Source organism: Ascaphus truei, chromosome 14 (assembly GCF_040206685.1).
Source record: "Ascaphus truei isolate aAscTru1 chromosome 14, aAscTru1.hap1, whole genome shotgun sequence".
Classification (NCBI taxonomy): Eukaryota; Metazoa; Chordata; class Amphibia; order Anura; family Ascaphidae; genus Ascaphus; species Ascaphus truei.
This window is the reverse complement of record NC_134496.1, coordinates 31,619,584-31,646,682: the sequence shown is the minus strand read 5'-3', so window position 1 is coordinate 31,646,682 and position 27,099 is coordinate 31,619,584. Positions and strand designations below refer to the sequence as shown.

Sequence of the window (27,099 nt, the reverse complement as noted above, 5' to 3'; positions counted from 1 at the left end):
GGTACATAATCTCCACAGGCACATTATCAAACTGATACACACAGACACATCAAACTGATACGCACAGACACATCAAACTGATACACACACACACAGATACACTGATGCACATATACATTATCAAACTGACACACAGGCACATGGATGTATATATACTGTATTTGTATTTACATAATGCCAACAATGTTCTCAGCGCATTACAATTACAGTATGTAGATTTCCAAATACACAGACTTTTACACAGATACACACTTGTGCATGCTTATATACGGTTACATACATCTGAGATTGTGATCCTGTGCTTTTTTTTTTTTCTTAGATATGTTCAGCCGCAATATTGCTTCTGCTACCAGTTCTTGCTATCAGAAAGCTTGGCTCACAATGGAATTTGTGAATAATATCCCAGACTATAATGGGATATAGCCATTATATCCCAGTCTAATATAGCCACCCTATAATATCCCAGCCTATAATGATCTCTCCAGAAGTCTGTAGCACTGCAGTGACTTTCTTCCTAGACTTTCATCATATGCTGACTGTTCTTTTACCAGAAGAGTGAAGTCATGCTTTAATTTAAACACACAGAGTGGAGTAACAGCCATCTGATACCATTCAGTAAACTGCACAACTCACTGGCAAAATTTGCAGTGGGCTAATTTACTGTATCCTCGTTAGCCATGTGCCGAAAACATCAAGTCATTGCTGTGATTAGTAGTAGGCTTCACTACAGCGTAGCTCAAGAGACACACACACACACACACAGACAGCGTGAACAACTATGCCTTCTGTGACGGGATTTGCAGGCTCTGTTACCAGTTTGACACTTTACACACCAGCTGGTCCGCAGTACATGCAGCCGTAACATCTCATCGTGAAAGCGCTTTCATCTCCCAGTAAGTTGTATTCACCTTTCATTTCTATAACTAGTTCGGTGTTCTGTGAGGCGGTAAGGACTATACATTTGCAATGTCTTTTTCTTTTTGTCGGTGCTGTTTATAAAATGTTTCTTGTGTTTTACACTGGAATGCAGACGCTGGTTTTTCTGCCTTTGGAAGTATTGTAATTCCTATTTCCTTTCACGTTGCAAGACTCGTCCCAAGCACTTGCTGAAATTTCAAGCAGGGAAAGATATTTTGTTATACGGACAGAAATGCAGGCTCAAAATGACTCAACACCAATTTAGCACTGTTTTTAGAGCTGGTCACATCACCAATATGTCAGACGTCATATCTCTCTCTACCCTGGTATAAGGATGTAGTAAGTAGTTAATTTATGTTCTTTGACTGAATATATGATCTGCTATATTTATGTTAAATGCTCATTGCCTTCATTTACAAAGCTATTAAACACATCTGGCATTTTAAAATAATTGTGACAATTATTAGCAGTTTACGTTGCTGAACTGAACTAATTGCAGTGATGCAGAGCAGTTAACCGCTAAGGACCAAAATCTGTGTGGTTTGTAAGTTCTGGACCAGAATATGACATTATCAATGGGAAAGTGCTGATTTTAAACATGCAATCCCTTCTGAGACCAAAGTGAACAAATTGCAGAGACCTGTTCAAGAGGTCTCCTCTGGGTGACCAATGTGTTTATTTATTTATTTTTTACCCAAATCTGATACCTATAAGCATTTTAAAATAATTGTTTTGAGTGAATTTGTTAACACAGTGAGCTGAGACTCCCACCATCGCTTCTCTGATAAGGACAGGGTGGGATAAGGGGAAAGGAAACACTTGATTGGCAAAAACTTCCCCGTTCAGAGGCTCCTAAAACAGGAGTGCGCAAACTTTTCCCCGTACGCACCCCTGCCTGCTCTCCTATGCGCCTCACGCTCTGTCCCTCCCCCCCGCTCGGCCACGGCGTCAAATGACGTGCGGTCATGTAACGGCACGTTGCCATGGTAACGTGGCGTCATTTGATGTCTGGTTACCATAATGACGCGTCGATGGAGGGGAAGTGTGTTATAGAGGCCTTGCGCGGTCCCCTGGCATTTAATTTAAATGCCTTGGGGGAGAGCGCAGGACCTCTATATCTGCCCTGATAATAAAATCTAGCGCCCCCCAGTTTGCGCACCCCTGCCCTAAGACATTCAGCTGGCCGAGTGTGGGATTACACCTTTAATGAATGAGACTGCACTAAAATCTGTGAGATTGCTTATGCCCAAAATTAGCTAGTGTCTCCAAATTAGCGAGACTTGTTGATCACTTAAGGTTTTAATGGGCTAAATATTGGTATGTGTAAAAAAAAAAAAATCAATAATTTGTGAAATGGTTGCAAAAGTTGCACATTGAGACTTAAGAGTTGTTTGGTTCCTCTATCTTTTAGATTTGTGTTGCTCTTACTGCATGTTAAGAACCCCCTCTTTTCCCCTTTCAAAGGGCACGCTCTTCATAGGCCAAAAGTGAACTGAAAGGCTGTGACAAGGTTAATATGTTAAATGCAGCTGATTGCAAGTATTTTTTTATTTTGTTTAACCGCAATAAACAAAATTTTTGGAGGGTTTTCATAATCTTTATCAAATACCTTTGGGTGATGAATGTTTGTCATCCTCAACGCCACAGGTAAATGATTTGCTTTATTTTCCCCTCTTCTTTTTTTTTTTTTTTGGTTTGCATAGGAATTATGAAATTGTCATTAGGCAACAGATAAATAGAATTAAATTACACTGATAAATTGTTGCATGTATGTCTTTATTTATATACAGTAGCACCATTAATGTACATAGCGCTTCACAGTAGTAATACACGTGACAATTATATAAATAACAAATAATACAAATAACAGATCATGGGAATTAGTGCTTCAGACATAAAAGTAACATTTAGGAAGAGGAGTCCCTGCTCCGGCGAGCTTACAATCTAATTGGTAGGAAGAACATATAGAGACAGTAGGAGGGAATTCTGGTAATTGTGTCTGCAGGGAGCCAAGCTTTATGTATCGTGTATAGTATTAGCCACTGTGCTACTCATATGCTTCTTTAAGCAAGTGGGTCTTAAGGTGGGTCTTAAAGGTGGATAGAGAGGGTGGTAGTCTGGTATTTGTGACGGGAGCTTTGTGACAGGCTATTAATAATACACACCAAAATATATATAACTGGGTTGAACTGGGACGAGACTTAGATATGATAAAATATAATTTATTCCTTGATAAAGGTGAACACACAAGATATACAAATAACAGGCAAAATATGGACACTTACTTAAAATGGAATGATGAAACAGTCCCATCTGGACTGGCAGTTCATACAGCAATCTTCATAATCATCAAGACAAGAAAGACATGAAAAGACAATAGCCATAGGCTGAGCCTGGTTCTTATACCATTATTTCCCATTGAACACCACCTAAACCCAGCCCCTCTCATAAATCAGTGGTGAGGTTGACAGTTTTCCTCAGAGTAAAACTCCTCCCACCCAAGGACGTTTACAAACTGCTTTTCCTATCTAAATAACTTCATAACTTCAGTTCAGTATTACTTACCGGCACACGAGACATATTAATACATTCCGGCACGCATGACGCTCCCAATGAGACTAAATATTACAGTGTAATACTAAAATTAAGAGAGATATTAATATATGGCTCTTAGTACTGGCTAAACGTCATTTGTCTGTATTCATTATTTGCGTCTCAGTCCCCCGGTTACACATATGTAACTTTTAGCATGTTCAGCCGAGGACATCTCATAATATTCTTATATTTAATAAGGTCACTCATTCTGATCTCTCCTTGGGTAACCGCACCCCTGGCCCCAATCAATAAATCTCTTTGAAGCAGGGACCCCTGGGTAGTGGACATTTGTCACCTGGTGTTAGATTTCACACCCAATGCCCCAGACCTCCTAACTCAGAAGCGTTTGTAAGTGTGAGTTATAACGCTCACAACCCACTCTAGCTTCCTGACCATTTGGTCGCTCTGCTGACCATTTGCATTTAGTAGGCAGGCATCTTTGAGGTTAATTTAAACAAAGGGCTATAATCACTATTTTAACATTAACCCCTTCCCTCCCGCATCAACCCTAGTGTATGTGTGAGTGCAAACACCAGGATAACACAATACAGTTACACAGGGGAATAAGCATTTAGATATTGAAGCGAGGTAAAACCACATTACTGGACCTCAGTCCAGTTAACCCCTTGCTTCCCAGGTGAGGGTAGAGGGTGGCCAATTGAGGTGTAACCTCTTTAATCCCGGGCCAAATCCTCTCCATCGTCACAGTATTGATGGAAGAGCATTCCAGATGTGAGAGAGGTTTAAGGTGGAAGAGGGCTTTAGATACAAAAGGGGGTAGAGAGAAGGCATCCTTGAGCAGAACTCAAGAGTCGGGATGTTGCATAGCGAGAAATTAGGGCTGAGTTGTAGGGAGGGGAAGAAGAGTGTAAAGCTTTAAAGGTGAGGAGGAGAATTGAGTGCGAGATGCTGGATTAGATAGGAAGCCAGTGATTTCAGCAGGGGAGACGCTGAGACAGATATCAGAAAGAGTAGAGTGATTTTGGCAGCAGCGTTTAGGATAGATTGTAGGGGAGACAGGTGAGAGGCAGGAAGGCCGGACAGCAGGAGGTTACAGTAATCGAGACGGGAGAGAATGAGGGCCTGAGTCCGAGTTTTAGCAGTCAAGCAACAGAGGAAAGGGCGTATCTTTGTGATATTGCAGAGGAAAAAGCGACAGGTTTTAGATACATTTGCATGTGAGAAAAGAATGCGAGAGGAGTAGAGTGCGCATGCATTTCACATGATGCATTTGTCATATCACACTCGGATCCCTTGATTTCTCATGAGCCCGTCTTTTTGTTCTGTACAAGATTCACTATACCCATGCATAGGAAAGTCAGGCCGAGTCCCTGCTGGCGCTGAGTGTGTTCATGCTCGGAGAGCGCTCCAAGCATGAGCGCCGGGTGTCTTGCATTTACGCGCACGTTGGGGGAGGGGGGGGCATTGCGGGTAGTTGAGTGCGCGGGATAGTTTAATTTTTTTTTCTAAGTGCCTAGCGCGGGTGAGCGTGTGTGTGCCCATGCACGAGCGCGCGCACACAGCGTGAGTGGGGACTTATATATATCTATATATGTAAGTAACCGCAGCAAGCGCCGCCCGCTCATCACTAGCGGGGACGCAGCCTCATTTTAAAACGGGTCCAACCAATAGACACATTTAATAGCAAGGTAACCCAGGTCTTCCACTTTATAGCATGCACTGCTATTTCTTCTGCACACAGTGCGACAGCAACTTTAGGAAATGTGCTGTCTTTGCTGCTCACTTAAGAGTTAAGCTTCGATATCCACCACCGGTTGGGAACCCAATAACGCAGGTGGGACACAAATCACACAACAACAATAACTCTACTTGCTGCAGGCAGGAAACTCCGGAGGAAACGTACACAGCAGTGAAACAAATGAGTGGTCAAAACACACAGAAGCCAGGCAGAAAGCATTGTGTAGACATGTACAATCCTCTGATCCCCACTGTGCAGTGCCTGCAAAATAAGATCTTGGCAGGGTTACCCTCCTCTAATAGGATAACCATTTTTACAAAATTGGAAGCAGTGTCTTCACCCCTTTGCTGCCACAGGAGCCCAGTGGAAATGCATCTTTAAAGCTCCAACAAGTTTACGGTTTGTCACTCCGTACGCTTTGAGCTTTCAACCTCTGTCAGGTGTGGGTAACTCCAGTCCTCAAGGGCCACCAACAGGTCAAGATTTCAGGATATCACTGCCTCCGCACAGGTGGCTCAGTCTTTAAGCCACTGATTAAGCCACCTGGGATGAAGCAGGGATATCCTGAAAACCTGACCTGTTGGGGCCCTTTGTGGACTGGAGTTGCCCACCCTGCTCTACATGGAGCTGTCAATTACTTTGTGAGGTTGTCCCTTTTTAAACCGCTATATATAACCCATGTGTGCCAAATACTACTAGCGCCATAAAGGGGCTTTTTGAAACTTGTATGGGCTAACTTGATTGTTTGGTGTTGAAATTGAGATGGATTCTTGTCACAGCCTTTTTCAATCTATAGAAATAAAAATGAGAATAACTCCAGCATCATCTCATGCTAAAAAACCTGCAGATGCCAAGTAACTCCTGAGATTAACAAACAAGAGTGAGTATCCATTGTTCACACAGCGGTGTACTTGTGTATAGTCCTATATAATACAGTGCTTGTTTGGTTTTTAATGTCCTATGGTTTTGCCCATATTTACTAAGCAGTGCTAGTCCATAAGACACTATTGGGCACTGGAAGATGCATTTTATGTGGCCCATTCACTTCAATGGGCCATAAGGTGCCTACCAGCACTGAAAGTGCACCACTTAGGGACAATATATAAACTTTGGGCGGCAGAAGATGGTGCTTTTGGCACACTGTCATCAGAGATAACCGATATCTGAAGAAGTAGAGTAACAACCCTGCCTTTGAAGTGGGTGAATATGGTTCGAATCCCAGTGTCGGCTCTCTTCATGACCTTGGACAAGTCACTTTATCCCTCAGTGTCACAGGCACCAGAATTCTCTCTTCATTAAGTAGATTCATCGCACCTGCAAAAATCTAAATTGCCCAACTTCTACTTTCAGCTTTGAGACCACACAAGTCCCTTTGTCTGGTACATGAATGTTACTAATATACATCACAATTTGTACAGATGGGTTAAATAAAGAGAGCCAGGACAGAACTGCAAACTCAGGGGGGAAATCACAGATTACCACGAAGGAAAAAACGATCAAAATCTAATGAAGCGAGGGGAAAAAACTAAATCTGCTGGAAGACAGAAATGTATTGGGTTACCGTATTTTACAGAGTTGGGGATTTTTGTCTTCTGTATGTTTGGCAAACTGTGTGTAGCCACAGAAAATCTATATGCAGCATGGAATGATGTGCTGTAAACACACCACGCTTATAAAAAGATGCTATCAGGAGTGTCCGAGCTCGTAGTGACCCTGATGGCAATACAAGGAGTCTATAACATTTCGCGATTCCTGGCACACAATTTGTATGTCTGTCCAAGAAAATGTAACGTAATTTCTCTATCTGATGAAATGCATTTTTTTTTTAATAAAGTGGTATTACCAGTCAGCAAGAAACAGCGCACGCACTGGAAAATATGGGATCGGAAAGTAAGAATTACAAGGATCACGTTTCTGGCTAAACTATAAATACAATAAAGTGTTGAAATTCAAGACTTCATAGGCAGCATTTTGTGAGTACCTTGTGGTCTATGTATCCAGGCAAAAATTAGATTACTTTGACGCGCTGCATCTTTTTCTGCTAGCGGCTGTGACAAGTGTAGGAAATTTAATGACAGCGATGCACTTAGATTGTTTGACGCAAAGAATGGACGCAGAATTTAATACAGCCCCTTTGAAAACCTGAAGAAAAGACCTATGAGGTTTGGAAAGCACAGTAACTATCTAGTAATCTATGAAGAACCCCAGTGTTGGTATCACAACCTAAACAAACCTATACTTTTCTAGACAATACATTTATTAGAACTTTGAGTTACTTGTAACTCCTCCTGTTGAATCCTTCAAATCACAAGCTGGTGTACAGACTGCAGACCTGGAGCAAAGACTTTGATACATCAATGCTAAGAGACACAGGATTGAATATCTTTCCTTATACCAGCTTTTGCAGAAAATGTGTCTTTCTGATGTCGTGACTTTCTGTTGGCCAATGGAGAGAGTGTGACCTCTGTAACTACATTGTCTCCACTGGACAAGTATTCTTGTTCAGTGGCCACTACCCTCAATATCTGAAGAGTTAGAGTTTCCTAGGAAACAAATGTTCTTTTCATTGGGGCCTCTGAGTCCTTGCCAGAGGCAATAAAGATAAGGATGGATGAGAGAGGCGTTGCTTGTTAAAACTTTTGTTCAGCACATGGTGATAACACACAAAAGAGATATAGCCAGAGGAAATCAAACCCCTCCGATGTCTCAGTGCACCATTTTTCAACCTAACTTTCGCAAATTATTAAACTCATAGGCAGTGCTTCCGACAGGAGTGGGAGAGCCGGGACAACTGTCCTTGGTCCAGCAGCAGTGAATGGGCACACGGCTGGCTGTAACTCTGGCCCAACTTCGGTGATTTGGCGGGTCAGTCCCCTTCTGTCACCGTATTCGAGCTCAACGAACTGTCCTCAACCTGCCTGTCCCCACGCACAACAATCTATCTGCGCACCTCCCTCTTCCCACTCAACAACCTGGGGCCCCACAAATTCTCTCAATGGGCCTAATTATATGTGTACGATCTATTGTAAAAAAATGGCATCTATTACAGAGATTTAACTTCTGCCATTGGTTCATTTTGGTCTTGGGAGGTACTGCTCCTTAAAATGAGGGTAGCTTATTTCACAGGGGTCTCTGGATAGAAGCAGTTAAATTGTAAGGGTAATTTTGAGCAAGTGTACTAGAGCCAGAGTGCTCCCTTCCGACAGCCTGTCTACACAATGTCATCTGGCATCGAGCACAGCCTGCTCTGCAATGTCATGAATTCACAGTAACTGTCTATTCTCCCTTCAGTGGTCAGAGATAACATCCCTGTGACAGCCAGTACTATGCATAGTGTCCTTCCAATGTGCCATTTGGCTGGAATACATCATGGAAAGGGATTGATGCATTTTTATTTGACATGTGAAGTCAAAGCCAAAAGTACCTTTTAAAGGATAAAGTGGGATCTTTCTAAATTTGAGTCACAAAGTACTGTAGTACAATGGTTTTGTTTCTGGATTAAGACCACATTGTGCTAATGAGTATGATTGTTAAAATTAGGTTAATGAGCCTTTAATACTAATGAGGCAAGTATGAGTATTTTTCCATCTTTTGTGAAGATCTGGAAATTTTTATTTTTTGTTTTCATAATACTGTAATGATAAAGGCAGCACACACAGAGCAAATTTACACGTGAAAAAATATATATGTACTTTTTTTTTTTTTATTAACAATGTGCCAGGAGACAAAGCACCCGCAAGTCCTTTAAAAAATGCATAGCCGCGTACAATAACCTTCTCCAGCATGCAAAAAGACATATGAAGTGATCAGAATGAAATGTATTAAAGCTCAAATCTCAAAAGACAATATCACAAATTAAAACATCTAATATATATAGAGAAAATAATCTATACTGTATATGAAACTACACTGACAGACACAGTGACGTACTACCTGGGAAAAGTTTTGTGTGTGATGGAAAAAATACTGCATTAGGGGTGTATGGTAAGTAATGTTGGTTAGTTTCTCATATAAATAAGTATTTTTTCCAGGTAGTACTGTACGTCACTGTGTGTCGGTATAATTTCATATATGTATAGATATTTATTTTTTTCTCTATCTTTTTTTCCTATATATTATGTAGATGTTTTCATTTTTGATAGTGTCTTTTGAGCATTAATACATATTATTGTGATGTCTTTTTGAGTGCTGGAGACGGTTATTGTCTGATTCTTTTGTCTTTGTTTCAGTAAGGACTCTAAATTTTGGGTTCTCGTCCAGTCTTGTTTCCTGTACCCCAAGAAGGATGTAAATACTTTGCAGGCAGGCCAGGCCTACCATAAAATATTGCATGCCGTGAGGAACAGTCCCTGTGAATGTTCGCTCGTCGTTTATTTTGAAATTGTCTTGTCAATGAGAACAATTAATAAATTGAGGTCGATCTGATGGTGCCACACGGAAAAGAGTCTCTCTGTGCCATCCCGCCGAATCAGTGCTGTCGCAACGTTATACAGGACATGTTCGAAGTGCGGTAGTACTTTTATTTAGAAACCCCGGGTACCACTGCATTTTATTTCCAAACTTCCAGTTCCATTTCTCCTTAAAAAGTAAAGACTCTCATTCTTTAGGTTTTTAAAGCAGAATTATTTCATACGGTATATCTTAGTTTAATATGGTCCAAGGTACCCTGCCCTAATGCTGCATACATTCACAATTGTTTTTCAGTTAGACACAGTACCATTGCTGTTTTTTTGTTTTTTTAAGCCACTTTGGGAACTGCTTTAAGGTTATTACATTTTCTACAACATGGAACATCGATATTGTCGGCAGATAAGGGGCACTTGGCCTACCCAGTCTAACAATGTTCCTACTTATTTTGATGCCTCAAAGCCCCTTTGCTCCACCCTTCTTTCTCGCTCATTCCTCCTCTCTCCATTCTTTCTCGTTCATACCCCCTCTCCATTCTTTCTTGCTCATGCCCCCTCTCCCTTCTTTTTCTCGCTCATACCACCCCCTCTACCTTCTTTCTCGCTCATACCCCCCCCCTCTCCCTTCTTTTTCGCTCATACCCCCCTCTCCCTTCTTTTTCACTCATAACCCCCCTCTCCCTTCTTTCTCGCTCATACCCCCTCTCCCTTCTTTCTCGCTCATACCCCCTCTCCCTTCTTTCTCGCTCATACCCCCCTCTCCATTCTTTCTCGCTCATACCCCCTCTCCCTTCTTTCTCGCTCATACCCCCTCTCCATTCTTTCTTGCTCATGCCCCCTCTCCCTTCTTTTTCTCGCTCATACCACCCCCTCTACCTTCTTTCTCGCTCATACCCCCCCCCTCTCCCTTCTTTTTCGCTCATACCCCCCTCTCCCTTCTTTTTCACTCATAACCCCCCTCTCCCTTCTTTCTCGCTCATACCCCCTCTCCCTTCTTTCTCGCTCATACCCCCTCTCCCTTCTTTCTCGCTCATACCCCCCTCTCTGTTCTTTCTCGCTCATACCCCCCCTCTCACTTCTTTTTCGCTCATACCCCCCTCTTCCTTCTTTTTCTCTCCTCTCATATCCCCCTCTCACTCCTTTTGCTAATATTCTCCCCCCCCTGACTTCTTTCTCTGACTCATACCCCCTCCCACCTTTCTCTCTCATACCCTTTCTTGCATGCATATATCCCTGCTGTCCCTCCTTTCTCTCTCATATCCTCCTTTCTCTCAGGCTCTTCATGTTGAGGCTTTCCCGATATAGACAAAACATGATTTTAATTGGTCCTTGTTGCTCATTCCCTGTGTCCAGCCGTGTTGAACACAGAAGAGGGTGGAGCAGCGTGAGATCCTCCTGGAATGTGATATCGTAGTATTTTCCCCTTCTGCATATAAGACATGACCTCACTGCCCTACAAATGACTATTCCTAGTCCCTGGTTGCAGACTGTTTTATGATGACTGGTACGTCTCATCATTGAAGACAAAATTAAAGGGAAGAAAAGGATGTTAAGGTCTCCAGCGTCTAAAATTGGTACAAAAAAGCAGCACCAAATTTACGAAAGACCATAATGCCATAATAAGCAATGTCATAAATCTGATGCTGTTTTTCCCCCCACCAGTATTAATTAGATTTGCAGCCTGGACTCTTCATCAATAGCCTGCAAGATTTTCTAGACCTGCCAACGTATTCACCTTCTCCCCTGTGGAGTCACCCCTCCAAACCTGGCGCGCTGACGCGATTTACATCATTACATCCAGCCCACCCTGCAAGGACACGGCCGCACTGCATGAAAAACCCCTTTTATAGTCTTTCCTTGTGATTTCTACCCTCCACTAGGAGATGGCGAGGAGGGAGTCCAAGGCATGTGTCACGTGTGCGACCGTGTGACTTGGCAGGTCTGTTTTTTCTAAAATAGGACTACAGTATATAGATCTCCGTTACAAATTGGCATGTTCCAGATAGAACAGTCAAACTAGCACTGGACACACATTCATTGGTCACATATCCAGACGGGAGAGCCCCGATGTTTCGGTCCCGTCTTCAATTTTTTTAAATTCTTTTTGCATTACTGGGTCCAGTTTTGGTTTGACTGTTCTCTGTGGTACATACCAATTTGTAACTGCGGCTACTAATTGTGACCGCGCACGAACTGGTCCTTGGCACGCTAACGCATGGGAGTGCTGCCAATTCTGTACCTGTCCTAATAATTAATGTATTTGTATAAAATGGGTAGTGGTTTGTGTGTGTGTGTGTATATTTGTGTGTGTAGCTGCAAAGGAATCTGGTTATAAACTCTGCGTGTACATCCCCTCTCGGGGGTCCTTTCTGCATCGTAGCTACTCTTATGAACTGTTGTTTTTGTAATCCTTATAAGGTGAAATTTTGACAGGCTTAAAGGAAGTATCAGATATCAGCAGAAATGAGTCACACCGTATCCTAACCTCCATGCTCTGCATTACACACACATTTCCATGCTGTGCAATACTGTGTAGGCAGATAAAAGGTTAACTCAATATGATTATACAGTATATCCAGGGGTCAAAGTGCTTTAGATAAAGCAGTGTTACTCTGCCTGGATGTATAAACATCTGCCACCAGGTAAATAATCTGGGCAGTGCTCTTTGGAGCTGATTTTAGAAAGCCTTTCTATTGGTCACCGGAGCAAGCCTATAACCCAGTGGTTCCCAATCTGTGCGCCGCGGCGCCCTGGTGCGCCGTGGCTTGCCTAGAGGGGCACCGCGATTAGCCTCCCCACCATGCCTCCGATCATCCCTCCCCACCATCACTGCTTCATGCCGTCCGGGCCGCAGGGGATTGGCTGCAGGTCAGAGGAAGCCGGGGGCGGGGCTTCCGCTTTGTGAGGAGCACACGGTGAGTGTGTGTGTGTCTGCCTTACTGCTCCTTGCTCCTCTGTCTGCGCGGTGTCCCGTTCCCTTCTGCTCCGGGTGATAGGAGAAGGTAGGGGGGTGATAGGAGAAGGTGGAGGGGAGGGAGAGAGAGGTGTACATTTGCCTGTCCAGTGACTGTGTGCAGGGAGCTGCCTGCACGGATCACATGCCTTTCCTCCCCCCCTCCCCCCAGTCACTCACATCCGTTGCTGCCTCTGCTCTCCACTGCTCTCCAATGTGTGTATCTCTGTGTGTGTGTGTGTATTTGTGTGTGTGTATTTATTTGTGTGCAGGGAGCTGCCTGCACGGATCTCCTGCCTTTCCTCCCTCCCTGAGAGAGAGTGTGGTCTGAGAGTGAGTGTGTGGTCTGAGAGTGAGTGTGTGGTCTGAGAGTGAGTGTGTGGTCTGAGAGTGAGAGTGTGGTCTGAGAGTGAGAGTGTGGTCTGAGAGTGAGAGTGTGGTCTGAGAGTGAGAGTGTGGTCTGAGAGTGAGGGTGTGGTCTGAGAGTGAGGGTGTGGTCTGAGGGGGAGGGTGTGGTCTGAGGGGGAGGGTGTGGTCTGAGGGGGAGGGTGTGGTCTGAGGGGGAGGGTGTGGTCTGAGGGGGACACCAACTGCGCACTGCAACTGTTGTATGTATATACACCTTTGTTTTTACTTTGTGCGCCGCGGAAAAATCCTGATCGCCTTGGGGAGCCTTGAACCGAAAAAGTTTGGGAACCACTGCTATAACCTACATAACCCTTTGCAGCTTAGTAACTGATTGGACGACCACATATCAACCCTGGGCAACTTTAATGCTGTTAAAGGGGTAAAACACTGAGCCTTTTTTAAAAGCAAAGGGAACCTGTATGTTGGTAACTTAAAAAAAAAAAAAAAAACACTATTGGTACATCTGGTTTACCATTAGTTGTGGTACTTGAGTCTCTGTACTTCAAGGATGGGCAACTTCAGTCCTCAAAGGCCACTAACAGGTAAGGTTTTCAGAATATCCCTGCTTAAGCACACGTGACTCAATCAGTGGCTCAGAAAGAATGACAGCCACTGATTGAGCCACCGGTGCTAAAGCAGGGATATCCTGAAAATCTGACCTGTTGGTGGCCCTTGAGAGCTGGAGTTGGCCACTCCTGCCATAGCCCATCATGCTTTGCCACATTGCATCTTTTCTTTTCTAGTCACAGTTGATCTTTGTTTCGTTTATAACTTGGAAATCCAGTACAGTGCCTGCTAGATGGATATACTGTGGTTGGAGGGTCTGGTAGACATGGGCGGCTTTGCTGGATTATATGAATCACGGACACCAACTTAATATGCTCTGCAGAGACCCACCAAAATGAATGAAGCTGAAGTCTCCCAGAGTGAGGAAAAGGCAGCTTGTGAGCATATTGAACAGGGACCATACACTCTGTGCTTGAAGTCTAATGGGTTGATTTTTCTCCAACATGGATCATTTAGCATAGATGAAGTGCTAGAGAGGGGGGTGCCAGGATGGGGGATGGGGGAGCTAATGAAAGTTTCCTAAGGTGCAAGGTCGCCGTATCATGTGGTGAGAGCTGGGGAAGGGTGGGTAACGAGGTGGGAATCAGGAGCGGAGTATGACCCCAAACTTTATGATGAGGATTGGGAGTGGCTCAGTGAGACAGCTGTGTGAGGCCCTAAGTGGAATATTATAAGCTGTTTAACCTTGGCCTTTTTATAATCTCTTATCTGGGGCAGCATGTTAACGATGTTTTGTTTTTATGTTTAACACAGACCATTTCCTAATGTTTTGTCACATGTATTACTGCTGTAAAGGGCTGTGTTCATGGATAGCGCTATACAAACAATGGTATACATACAGTAAGTACATTGTTAGCCAACTTGGCCCAGGCAGAGAGCCATCAAAAGAGAGGAATAAAAATTATGCTGAATTTATGCCCCAATTATAACCTGTAACCCCTCTCTAACTCTTCCTTTTGATAGGAAAATAGCAGCAAAGAACCACGATAGAGCAGTTGTTGGACCCCAATTAGTGTTGCTTTTTAGCTTCCCTAAATCCCTTCGAGGGGTTTTCCCTGAGGCATGTTTCTGCAGCAATGTACAGGATGCTCCCGCCGAATAGACATTTAGCAGCCCCCATATAAGTTAGGACCACCGGAGTAGCACAGAAATAGCCTGAAGTTCTCTGGATGCAGTTACACTGACATAGTTGAGCTGTACATCACAGTCTGGCCTGTGCAGGGGTCAGAGCAGTTACAGGGTGTGAGATGCAGTGTGGACATTGGCAGACTGTCCGTGCACAGGCAGGGAGCTGTAACGCCTTCACTGCCAGAGGCTCCAGCAATGCAGGGATTTTAATGTGCATTAGTGTGAAAGTGTTTGATGAAAAATGAAGCAGAAGTCCCAATAGACATAGGGGAAAGAAACAACACACCACAATAGGGAAATGTGTCCATATCCAATATAAATTTCCCAGTGGTTAGGGAATATATGCACTTACAAGGTGAAAATTAGTTTCAGCATTTTGAAAGTAGTGATAATGGTGATCATGGAAACATTGTCCCTCAAGGAAGTCAAAGTTGATGATGAACCCCTGAGGAAGCAGGTCTACAGTGAAACATGTAGGGCGATATCGAGTGGCACACAGTGCTGTCCAGGAAGATATTGAGTGAGCGGATTGACCCGCCCCCACCTAGTGCTATATAAATAAAGACATACATACATACATACATACATACATACATACATACATACATACATACATACACAGGTAACACCCAAAATACATCTCTCCATCATTTTTAAAGTTGTCTGAAGCTTCTCACTTATCTTCACATTTAGGATCCACGTTTCACATCCATACGTGAGCACGGACACGATACACTGATCAAAGACTTCACTTTTGAGGCATCATTGACTGTTTCCTTGTAAGATTGTCTTGTTTCTTCCAAATCTGCTCCACCCCATCTTTTTTCTCCTATTGATTTCATTTGAAAGGTTGCCATCCATTGTTACTTGCCAGTCAATGTAGACACAGTCTTCGACTTCTATTCCAATTATTTCAATCTATGTATAGTTGACACATTTGTTGAACATCACTTTGGTCTTATGAGATTCATATGGAGGCTTATATTCTTAATTGCTTCAGCGAGTTCCCCATTTTGTTGCTGGGAGTCTTCTGGGCAAAAATAACAATATTATCTGGAAATTGTAGGTGACTCAAATATTCACTGTTGATTTTGATTCCCTTTTCTTCCTAATTTAATGTCTTGAACAATTCTTCAGTTGTTTCTGTGAAAAGCTTTGGTGACATGTTGTCTCCCTGTTGTACTCCTTTGCTGATCCTTATCTTGCTTCTATCTTCATGTAATGTAATGGTTGATGTGGCATTCTCGTAAATGTTTCTTATACTGTAATATCAATGGTCCAGACAGTGGTGCAGTCACAGTGCTTTGAAAAAACTGCCACACGTGCTCAGCTACAGCGGTGCAACAACATAGACTGCCAATAATCCAAGATAGTAAGGCAAGTGGAACTCCAGTGGTCTTTCACAACAAAAGGAAGGCTAATTGTGCAGAGATCACTGTTTCTGTCTGCTTGCGAACCTTTTATCAAGATGATGTGAAATGTACAAAGTGTGCAATATATACCCTCTTAGGGTGCCAAATAGAAAAAGGGGCGCCAAATAACCATGACCTTACTGTAGCAAAATACAAGCAACATGGCCATAAAGTGACTAGGTGTCGTAAAGGTATATGTAATTACCAATACAAACGACACCTAGTCACATTATGGCCATGTTGCTTGTGTTTTGCAGCAGTAAGGTCATGGTTGTTTGGCCCCCTTTTTTCCATTTGGCGTCCTGGGAGGGTGTATATTGCACATCTTGATAAAGGTTCGCCAGCAGACGGAAACAGTGATCTCTGCACAATAAACCTTCCTTTGTTTGTGAAAGACCACTGGAGTACAACTTCTTCTCTTCGTATCTTATAATATCAATGTACAGTCCTTCAACATGTTTGTGTGTACATGCATGCGTACGTACATGCATGCGTACATGTATATTAGATTGTAAGCTCTTCGGGGCAGAGACTCCTTTTCCTAAATGTCACTTTTATGTTTGAAAGCACTCTTTCCCATTATGTGTACTTTATATTATGTGTTGTTTATATGATTATCAGATGTATTACTGCTGTGAAGCGCTATGTACACTAATGGCGCTATATTAATAAAGATATACATACATCTTTAGAAAGGTCCCGTAATGGGACTGAAATATTGATGAGAGATACTGTATGTGTATGTTTATATGTATCTTTCATCTAAATGTAGCATATGTTAAACTTTATGGCGATATGTCTCTTTTCAACCTCATCTACTATGTAACTGTGTGTATTTGTTGTTTGCTTCTTGCAGTTATTAGGCTTCTGGTACAGTATTACATCAGCAAAGCTATTAGGCCAGTGGTTTACAACTTATTTTGGTTAAAGAACCCTATAACTATATTGTGAAATTCTGTGGAACCCTAACCCTCTCTAATGGCGCGTCCGAGATCAGATGCATTGTAAGGAACCTCAACCCCTCTAATAGCGCGTCTGAGATCAGATGCATTATAAATTCTTCAATATTTGGTACAAGTTTCAACTGACCTGAAAATTGCAGGGAACTCTTCAGGGATGCATGTGGAACCCAAGGATTCCTATGAACCCCTGTTTAAAAACACTGTATTAGACCAATCCTAAGGGAAGTGCTGTGCGGTGTATACTAGCAGGGGTGACTGAAGTTGGGGAATGAACAGTGGGTTAATTTATTTAAAAATTGTTTGTTAATTGAAAGTCTGCAACTAACTTTTTTTCTCTCATGTCTGATTGAACCTACAGTGGGTGTGGTTAGTTGATTGCTGACTTAACATACCTAGTTGGTGTGTGTGTCCCTCTTTAAAACAGAGGCTTGTAACGAATCCTGTGTGGGCGTGTCCTGATCTGTGTGACTGGATTACTGTTTCATTTCAAGTGCTGTTTGTATAAAGTGTGGAGTTAGAACCTAGAAGGAGTGCTGTTTGTATCAAATGTGGAGTTAGAACCAGAACTGGAGATACTATTAGGCTAGGTTAGAACAAGATCTATTTTGAAACCTTGAATACACCACTGGTCGTTCAGAAACAACCAGAAAAGAGGTGTATCAATTGTGAAGCTAGAACCAGAAGGAACAAGGAAGTGGTGAAATAAGGTATAGTATATTGAAGTACAGTTAATTGTTAGCACATAGAACTTCATATTACAGCTGAACGCCGTTATGAGGCGGTGCTCGGGGTCCACATGATGAAACCGTGTTATAACCGGGATCGTGAAATGGCCGCCACGATCTGCGAGGACTTACCCGGCACCTGCAGCTCTCTCCTCTCACAATGCAATCCAATAGATGTTAAGTTTGTTTATAGAGACAAATTCATCACACCAACCCTGTGGTTTAGCAGCTAGAGAATTGCTACAAGCATATGAAGAGTCATGGGTTCGATTCCTGCATGTGTATTACATAAAATGTATTCATTGTTGGGCTGTTATTGGTCAGAGAAGGGTCATGTGACCTTCCGCTGCGCTCAAGGCTTGAAAATGCCACTCAATGCAAATCTTGCCACATGTATGTGCTCTTGGAGCAGCTGTTCTAGGGAGCACACCGCTGTGAGAAGTTTGAGCAAGTGGTTTGTTTAGAGTCTCAGATTGCTGATCTGGAGGATACTTTCAATATTGAGGGACATTGACAATCTTGAAAGGAGCTTAGTACTCACTACTGGCCCTGGCTGGGACTAGTGGTGCAGATGGTGGACCATGGAGTGAGAAATAGACAGAGTTAGGTAGCTGGGTAAAAGTTAGGTGAAGCAGTGGGGAGAGGAAGAGGCCGGACAGTTCTGAGTTTACCAATCCCATTAGATTTGCCATATTGAGTGAAGATATTGGGAGTGTCAGGGCAGGAATGGCAAGGCGGGGAGAGACTGATTCCTCTAGCAGCCAGGGGAATAGTTCCTCCAGTACAGAGGGGACTCGGGATACTCGGAGACCAAGAAAGATTGTGGTGGTAGGGGACTCCATTATTAGGAAGGTAAATAGGCCACCTTGAGAAAGCGCCATCGCACACGAAACGGCCGTCGGTGTGTTACGATATCACGCTAGTGCCTACCATGTGATCCCGGAAGTAGTGGATAATCTAAAAGTCGGTTTCATAGCGTCTAGTGGCATGCATGCGTATCCTGAGCATTGCGATGAAGATATTTATCAGATATATCTTAACAGGGAACTTAACTGCCAGTTATTGTAATCCTAGCTACAGAGTTTTCAATCTCTAGAACCCCGCACTCGCTAAGACAATACTATCCAATGGAGGACTAGACCCATACTTACCGGTTTTTCAGATCTTCTGTTCATGTGCATTTGGTGGGCTGGAGGTCCGAATCTGTGGGGGTACAATTACCAACCTCTTAGTATTTAAGCTGGTATCAATACAGACTAACACTAAGCACTACGAGACAACTAATTGTTTACTATGTCAGTACAGACATCTGAGTTTTTCCTGCTATGGCCAACATCCTATGCTAAATACTTCTCAGTCAATTGGGTATTATTTATAATGCAGGTTCTAACATCTGAGGGCAGTTCAGATCTCTCATTAGCTAGAAGGACAAGTATGAGTTAGCAGACTACCCTAGCAAATGCAGCGCTAGCAAGTATATATCAATATACACATCCTAAATGTCCTTGTTGCTATTCTATGCCACTAACTCCAGGAGTAGCACTCTCAGGTGCAATTTGACTGTTACAAAGTATATTTACAGCAACATGTTCTATACACTTTTGGAAGTGTTCATTCAACACTTCAACTGGTAACAACTACGTTACAGAGTGAATTCATAAACTGTGGAAAGTGCGCAATAGGCAACTATATTACATTTGTTGCCTTTTGACTACCATCCATTTATTATAATGGAGCAAAGTCTCCATATTTGCTGATGACACTAAATTGTGTACAGTATTGTAGTCAAATCAGAGCAGGTTGTAATTTCTCTCCAGAAGAAGAGGACTTGGATATACTGGAATCTTGAGCAGGTAAATGGCAGATGAGGTTTAAAACCAATAAATGTAATGTTATGCATTTGAGAAACAAGAATAAACGGACGACTTACAAATGAAATAGGGAAAAATTAGGTGAATCCTTGATGGAGAAGGATTTAGGAGTGCTTGTAGACAGCAGGCTTAGCAATAGTGCCCAAAGTCATGCAGTAGCTGCAAAGGCAAACAAGAACTTATCTTGCATTAAACGGAGAATGGATGGAAGGAAAGTGAACATAATGATGCCCCTTTGTAATGCATTAGTAAGACCACATCTTGAATATGGAGTACTATTTTGGGCACCACTCCTTAGAAAAGACATTATGGAACTAGAGAGAGTGCTGAGAAGAGCCACCAAATTAATAAAGGTAATGAATAATCTAATTTAAGAGGAGAAGCCAGCGAAATTAGATTTTTTTACATTGGAAAAGACGTGTCTAAGAGGGAATATGATGACTATATACAAATATATTCGGGAACAATACAATGAGCTTTCAATAGAACTATTGTTCCCAAGGGCACTACGAACAACACAGTGTCATCCCTTAGGCCCGGGCCATAGAGGGGTGAGGAGAGCGGATGCGCGCTAACGCTGAGGCTCGCCTGCTTCAGTCAGCGCGATTCCACGGACTTGCAGGCGAGCCAGCGTGCGCGAAGGGAGCCGGGGGGAGGTGGTTGGAGGCGGGGCAGTGACGTCGCTGGTCCAATCGCCCGCAACGCACTGACGTCAATGTCACGGCGCCGACGTCACGGCGCCGTGACATTGACGCTGCTTAAGGCTGATTGGATGTTTTCAGCCGACAGCGCGCTGAAAAACAGCTTGGCGCTCGGCTGAAAACTCCAAAGCCTGAGCACGCCTGCGGACGCTCGCGTGAGCCCCCTCTCAAGGCATCCTCATTGAAGATGCAGGGGCTCAGCACGGAGCGTCTGCACGCCTCAGCGCTGCTTGTCCTTCTATGGACGCAGCCTTAAGGTTGGAGGAAAGGAGAATTCACCAGCAACAACGGAAAAGGTTCTTTACAGTAAGGGCAGTTAAAATGTGTTATTTATTAACCATGGAGACTGTGATGGCAGATACAATAGATATGTTCATAAAAAGGTTGGACATCTTTTTAGGCAGTTATACAGGGATATACCAAACAAGTAAACATGAGAAGGATGTTATTCCAGGGAGTAATATGATTCCCAATATTTGGAGTCAGGAAGGAATTTATTTTTCCCCTTATGAGATATCATTAGATGATATTTCACTGGGGGTTTTTGTTTGCCTTCCTCTAGATCAATATACCGTGAGCACAAATATAGGATAAAGTATCTGACGTCTAAATTTAGCTTAGATTGAACTTGATGGACGTATGTCTTCTTTCAACCTCATCTACTATGTAACTACGTATCTATGTACATGATCAGACCACCCTTAACCCCCTAACTGCCAGAGGGGTCTGCAACGCTTTCTAAAAAAAAGGCTCCTGCAGGTCTATCTAACTGCAAAGGGGTTAAATATTGTGTTTCCCAAAAAAAGTCTGTTCGGTTGACCGTATGAGGACTTTACTTATAGCTGTGCTAAAGTATACAACAATACAGCTTTAGTATGCGTTTTCTATATACAGCTGTGTCACACACAGAGTGAGTTCATATAAACATTACAGCATGTCCCTAAGAGAACCTTGGTGTGTGTCTCTCGCTTTCTCGCGCGCTCTCTCCCTCCCTCATTCTTGCTCTCCCTCGCTACTTTTTTTCCCTTCCCCTACTAGCTACAGCTGCTCTGTTTTGTGTTTAAAAAAAGATTTCAAAGTGCTTAGTACTGTTTGTGGAAGCCTTAAATGAGTAGAAGTGTCATCTGCCTGCGGTAGTAAAAAGCCTGCTTGAGAGAAATCTTGTTACAAGCTGCACATTCAAACCAATCGCTAAAACTTACCTCTGAGAGCAGAAAAGAAAGAGAGAATACAAATAATGAATAAAACAAGTGTTATATACCAGAACGGCCAATAGGATCCCAACTGCTCATAAGATGCAATAAGAAAAAAAGTTTTCGTTTTTTAAAGTACCTTTTGCTTTTTTGTTTGGTATTTTAGCGGCGGTCACTGCTGTGTGTACTGTTTGTAGCAGTCTCTTGAAAACGAATCGCTTCAGAAATCGGCGTCCTCACACCGTTTTGGTAAGAACCTGTGGTTATTTGCTGTCTTTTTTATGTATTCTGTCTGTGTGCCTCTCTTGCATGTCATTAAAGGGTCAGTCCCATGTAGGACCAAACATTGATTTGCTAAAACTAGCTGGAATTATAGTAGAATTTCTAATAATGTTTTTCTCATAGCACTGTAAGTTTTTCCAGGCATCGTGCATCCCTGAATAAACAGAAGATTCTCTAATATGCACCCTTAATTGCACTTTTATTAATATCAAAATGTTATTTACACAAAAGTTAAAAAGTCTGTAATTTATTAACAATTTAGTAGTTCCACAACAGCATTAATATTTATGATGGTATCAAAGAGTAACCTACCACCAACATTTACATAGTGATATACATGGCACTGGCTATAACCATAATATAGTATACATATATTTATACGAACGCTGCAGAAGGATTACTTTTTTACTACAAAAAAGATATGTCGAATTTGATGAACTGCCGATGACTAAAATGCAACTATCTTTGATATTCTGGGTATTATGACATTGGGGGGTGCCTTTTTATATAATGAAAATAAATTAAAATAGAGGTATAAGATTGGGAGAAATTAGATTTCCCTAGCAACAAAGGAAAGGGTTATTTAGTGTAAGGGCAGTTAAAATGTGAAATTAATTACCCATGGAGACTGTGTTGGCAGATACAATAGAGATCTTAAAGTAAACGTTGGGCATCTTTTGAGAAAGGAATGGTATACAGGGATATACCAACATGTAAGCATGCGAAGGTTGTTGATCAAGGGAGAAATCCGATCACTGGGGTCCGGAAGGAATTTATTTATTCCACTTCTGGACCTAATTGGATAATGTTTCACTGGGTTGTTTTTTTGTTTGCGTTCTTCTGGATCAATAAACTGTAAATGTAAACATAGGAGGAGTATTTAACATAGATTAAACTCGATGGACATATGGCTTATTAGAGAATCTTGTATTTTTGTTTGGTTTATTTTTGTTGATCAGAGAGATTTTGTGCACCACCTGAAATTGCAAGATGTTCTTATGACGTTTTTAGCTGGACATTGGTTTTCAATAATATTTAACAGTAAGTCCCCGCCCTAAAGAGTTTACAATCTAATGTTGGTGCCTAAGGCGCAGGGAGATAATGTGATTTGCCTAAGGTGATAAGGAGAGCACATACACAGATTTGAACCCACTTCAAAGACAAAATAAACCCAATATGTTAGTCCTTCAGTTTCATAGAGTACATCTAGGTAATGTCTGCATTTTTAAATGTCTTTGGCGGCAGGAAGGATTTATAATCCCACATAGTCGTCCAGTTGAATTTCTTAGGGGTCTCTGAACAGGGGAGTGTTTGTTGATCAAGTGTTTTCTTTCCCCTTATACCACCCTGTCCTTATCAGAGACCCAATAAAGATAAGGGGTACTGGGGGACTTTAGCTGTACATGCACGTGCTGGTCACACAGGGACATCACACAAAAGGGGAAATCAAACCCCTCCCAAGTCTAACTCGAAGGCCACGTTTGTAGTGGCCACGCATGACGTCATGCGGGCCTGTCGCTCGTGGAAAACCTGCACTGAGGCGCGGTGGAGGCGTGGCCGTGATGTTACGTGGGCGGTTCGCCCTCATTGGCGGAACCGCGCATGTGGCCCGGCCGTCGCGCGGCAAAGGCAAAATTGTCTTGAGAATCACAGGCGTGGTCACGCTTCATCGGTCGCGCGCTCTATGGGCGGCCTCATAGAGAAGAGGTTTGCTGTTCGCGCCTTGCGTGTGCGCCGTCGCAGCCACTATAAACGCGGCCTAACTCTAAAAAATATAAGAAAATTAGTTATAGGTATCAGATTTGGATAAAAAATGGTATCAATCACCCAGATGAGACCCCTTAATATGTCACTGTAATTATTCATTTTGGTCCTAGGAGGGATTGCATCTTTAACCCTTTGAGTGCAAGAGGTGCTGCGGCACCGGAGTGCACAGAACCTGCGGCACTCACGATCACTTGGCCAGTTCTCCGAAGTGATCAATTGATCGCTCCGTCACTGATTACGGAAGGGAAGAGGAGGTGTCCTCCTAATTCTGTTTCACTTCCTCATAGAACAGGAGTGCAGTACCCAATCTGCCCTATGGAAACGTGAAGTAAGATTATGATGTAGCTGCTACATCATAGCGTACCTGGCGTGCTAGACCCCATGATGTAGTAGCTAGAGCTTTAGGGCACCCAGAGGGTTAAATCATATGTGTTGGAAGAAATTTGAATGTGTACCAATGAAAAAGTGCATCGTAGAGAAGTTGGAAAACAGGGTGAAACTGTTTCTAGAGCAGATTACAAAGCTGATTTTGCAGCTGTCCGGCCAAAGTGGTGGGTAGCGCTGAGGTTGCAGCCTGTTTATTAAAAGGGTCTGACCTTGGATATTTTTAACACTACTGGTGTTTGTCAGCTGCCAACTCATTAGGTAGGTTTCTTGATTATTTACCTCCTTATCCCAGGCTAAGCTGTGTAATGCAGCTCTGGGAAAACCACTATGTTTAAATCTGCAATCTCCCCTAAATACAACTTTCTTTTTAAAGGATTGGAACCGGGGCGTCCTCCAGAGCTGAACCACATTATTTTCAGCTCAGAAGATCCCCCAGTTTCTGAGATGCTTACCAGTGAAGTTACTAGTATTACTTACTGGTTTTTAAAGGGGATTGAAATGACTGGCCAATAGAAAGCTGCAATCAATGATTTTGCAGCTTGCTATTAGCCCAAGATGTGGTGGCCATTTTGTTTCCCTAGTGGGGAGATTTAAACACAGTAACTTTCTGTTAAGTATATTAGGAATTGGGGTGCCTGGAGTTCAAAATAGCACAGGTTAGCTCCAGGGGACCCCAGTTCCCATCCTGTAAAAAAAGCACAGATAGGAAGCTAAAAGTGACTATGCCATGTGTGCCCTTAGTATGTCATTACCCAGAATCCTGGCCTGCAGTTTCTGTTCATGTGTGTGTTAGAGACAGGTGTATGTGATTCATACAGCGCGGTATTAATAGATGTGGGCTTTAGCACTCATGGGAAGAGAGTTCTCTTGTGTCAGGGTAGTGGCTCCACACACCTTTTGTAAAGCGCTGTATACACTGTGGGTGCTTTATTAATCAAGATACACACACATGCATTCCCTTACATCCCAAGCATTCAGGGACGATTTAACACCTCAAGTCATAAATCGCATACTGGACAGCGGGGGAGGGATAGGCTTCACCAACAGATAACTTTCCAGTTGCTTTGTTTCTAAGAACGTTTTTTGACTTAATCAATTGTAACATCGCCCAAAGAAGAGATCAGTGTATCTTGAAATCTCGCAGGAAAAAAAAAAGCCAGGACGGTATCGACTATTTGTTTTTGATTATTAAGTTCGGCTAACATATATATATATATATATATATATATATATATATATATATATATCTCAGACCAAATAATAAACTGGTACCAAAATCAGAAAACGTAAGCTCCAAATATCAAGCTACCCTCAAATCACAAAGATATCTGTGTTGAATCTAGTACATATAAGCCTTCTAACTGATAAAACGTGAGTCCAGATTGTATTGTATTGTATTGTATGTCTTTATATAGCGCCAAAAGTGTACTGAGCGCTTCACAAAGAATACAGTACAGGGAATTATAATTATACAAGAAGTGCAGCAAAATCAGACAATAGGAAAGGAAATCCCTGCTCCGAAGAGCTTACAATCTAAGAGTAGTAGGTGAGGGAGTAAGTGCTGTAGATGGCAGTGCTTGGTCACAATGTGTGGTAGGAATGACTGAGTGTGGGACAATAGCCATGTGTGCAGGCTATTGGGATACTTGATTTGTGGGGTGAGATTTAAGGCTGGTCAGTATTAAATGAAAAGGTTAACACCATTTACAGGGGAAGAGATGTCAGGGACGCATGAGTGAGATCGTGTGTGTGTCTGACTTGAGGCTATGGGGAGATCCCTAGCAGTGGGAAGGAGTAGATAGAGGATGTGAATAGAGGATGTGTTTTTTATTGAGGGGTATAGAAGTTGTTGGGAGAGGGGTGTATAAATAATGGTGGAGTGGGGAGGGGGGAAATTGGAGAGAACAGATACATTCACAAAGGAGTGAGGAAACAGTAAACAGAAAAAGCAGTAGGGAGGGCATAGTAAGATGCAGGAGGAGAGACTTCACAGGTAATGGAGGATAAAAATGAACAAATAATCACAGGTGTTAAAAGAGAATGTCTCAGAGTGGAAAAGTTGTAATGCAGAGTCCAGATCTTCCTCCAATCTTCACCTCCAATTTGAACTCCAAAATTAACTCTCGTAGACACTTTAGATATGACACTTATGATGTGACTCTTTTGATGTTACACAGCCATATGGCTCACAGCCAAGTTACACTGACTTAAGTACCCTAATCGGATGTTAAATCCCTAATATATCATACATAACCATGGATCAGAGGTTGGTAGGTGGAGTACTCACTAACTGATCTGCGAGTTGTGATTCAGAAAATGCAGATTAGATATGTTTTGTAGGAGCATACAGAAGCCAAAAAGACAAAATAACCGATACATCACTTCTGAAATAAGTCACAGCATAGTAAACATGATAATACATTGTGTCAGGGTTCTGCTTGGAATTCCAGGATCAGCATTTTAAGCAAGAGACAAACTAAATGCTAGTTTATGATGCTTATGTATATATAAACTCCTGGACTGAAATTGCTTGTTGCTCATAAAGTTTTGCAAGTCACATACAAATTGTTAGGTTAAATTCAAAGTCCACTATAATTTACCCTAAATATTTTCTTATAATGTTGCTTAACGCACACACAAATAGGGAAAGAGGTAAATGCTTTACTGCAGTAATGGAGGTTCAAATTATTGGTGGTATAGAAAATAAATATTACTATATAACTGCAAAAAATCATGAATCCCCCAACACAGAACTCAGCGTTACTATAATATAAGTAATCCCATCTATAGACTAAGTATCTTTTGTATTCTGTATCTTTATAATTAGAGTGATCAATGTCACACCTCAAAATAACAGAGACAAATCACCCATTTCATATATATTTTAAAAATCCATAAAGATTAGAGGTACGGCGATGGGTGTTACCTGCCCGCCCTCCTATGCCAATCTCTTTCTAGGTCAGTGGGAGAGAGCGTTTGTGTTCCAAGAGGATGGCAATCTGGGTGTGACACATGTACTTTTATGGTTGAGGTTCGTTGACGATATTCTGATTTTCTGGGATGGGTCCATTTTTACCCTGTGGACCTTCGTCAGTGACCTCAACCATAACTAGCTAAATATTACA

At 42.4% G+C, this 27,099-nt stretch overlaps 1 protein-coding gene across 3 annotated transcripts in view; it reads left to right on the top strand.

The window, feature by feature from the left end:
- The window catches only part of PPP2R3A (protein phosphatase 2 regulatory subunit B''alpha), a 170,504-nt gene that overhangs the window by 63,127 nt on the left and 80,278 nt on the right, over nucleotides 1-27,099 (top strand). For 2 of the 3 annotated variants that reach the window (XM_075570330.1, XM_075570331.1), the window contains exon 3: nucleotides 21,705-21,787. The exons of the other annotated variant lie outside the window; for it this stretch is intronic. The gene's annotated coding sequence lies outside the window, so the exon portion shown is untranslated. The remainder of the gene's footprint in view (nucleotides 1-21,704; nucleotides 21,788-27,099) is intronic. 3 annotated transcript variants of the gene reach the window in all.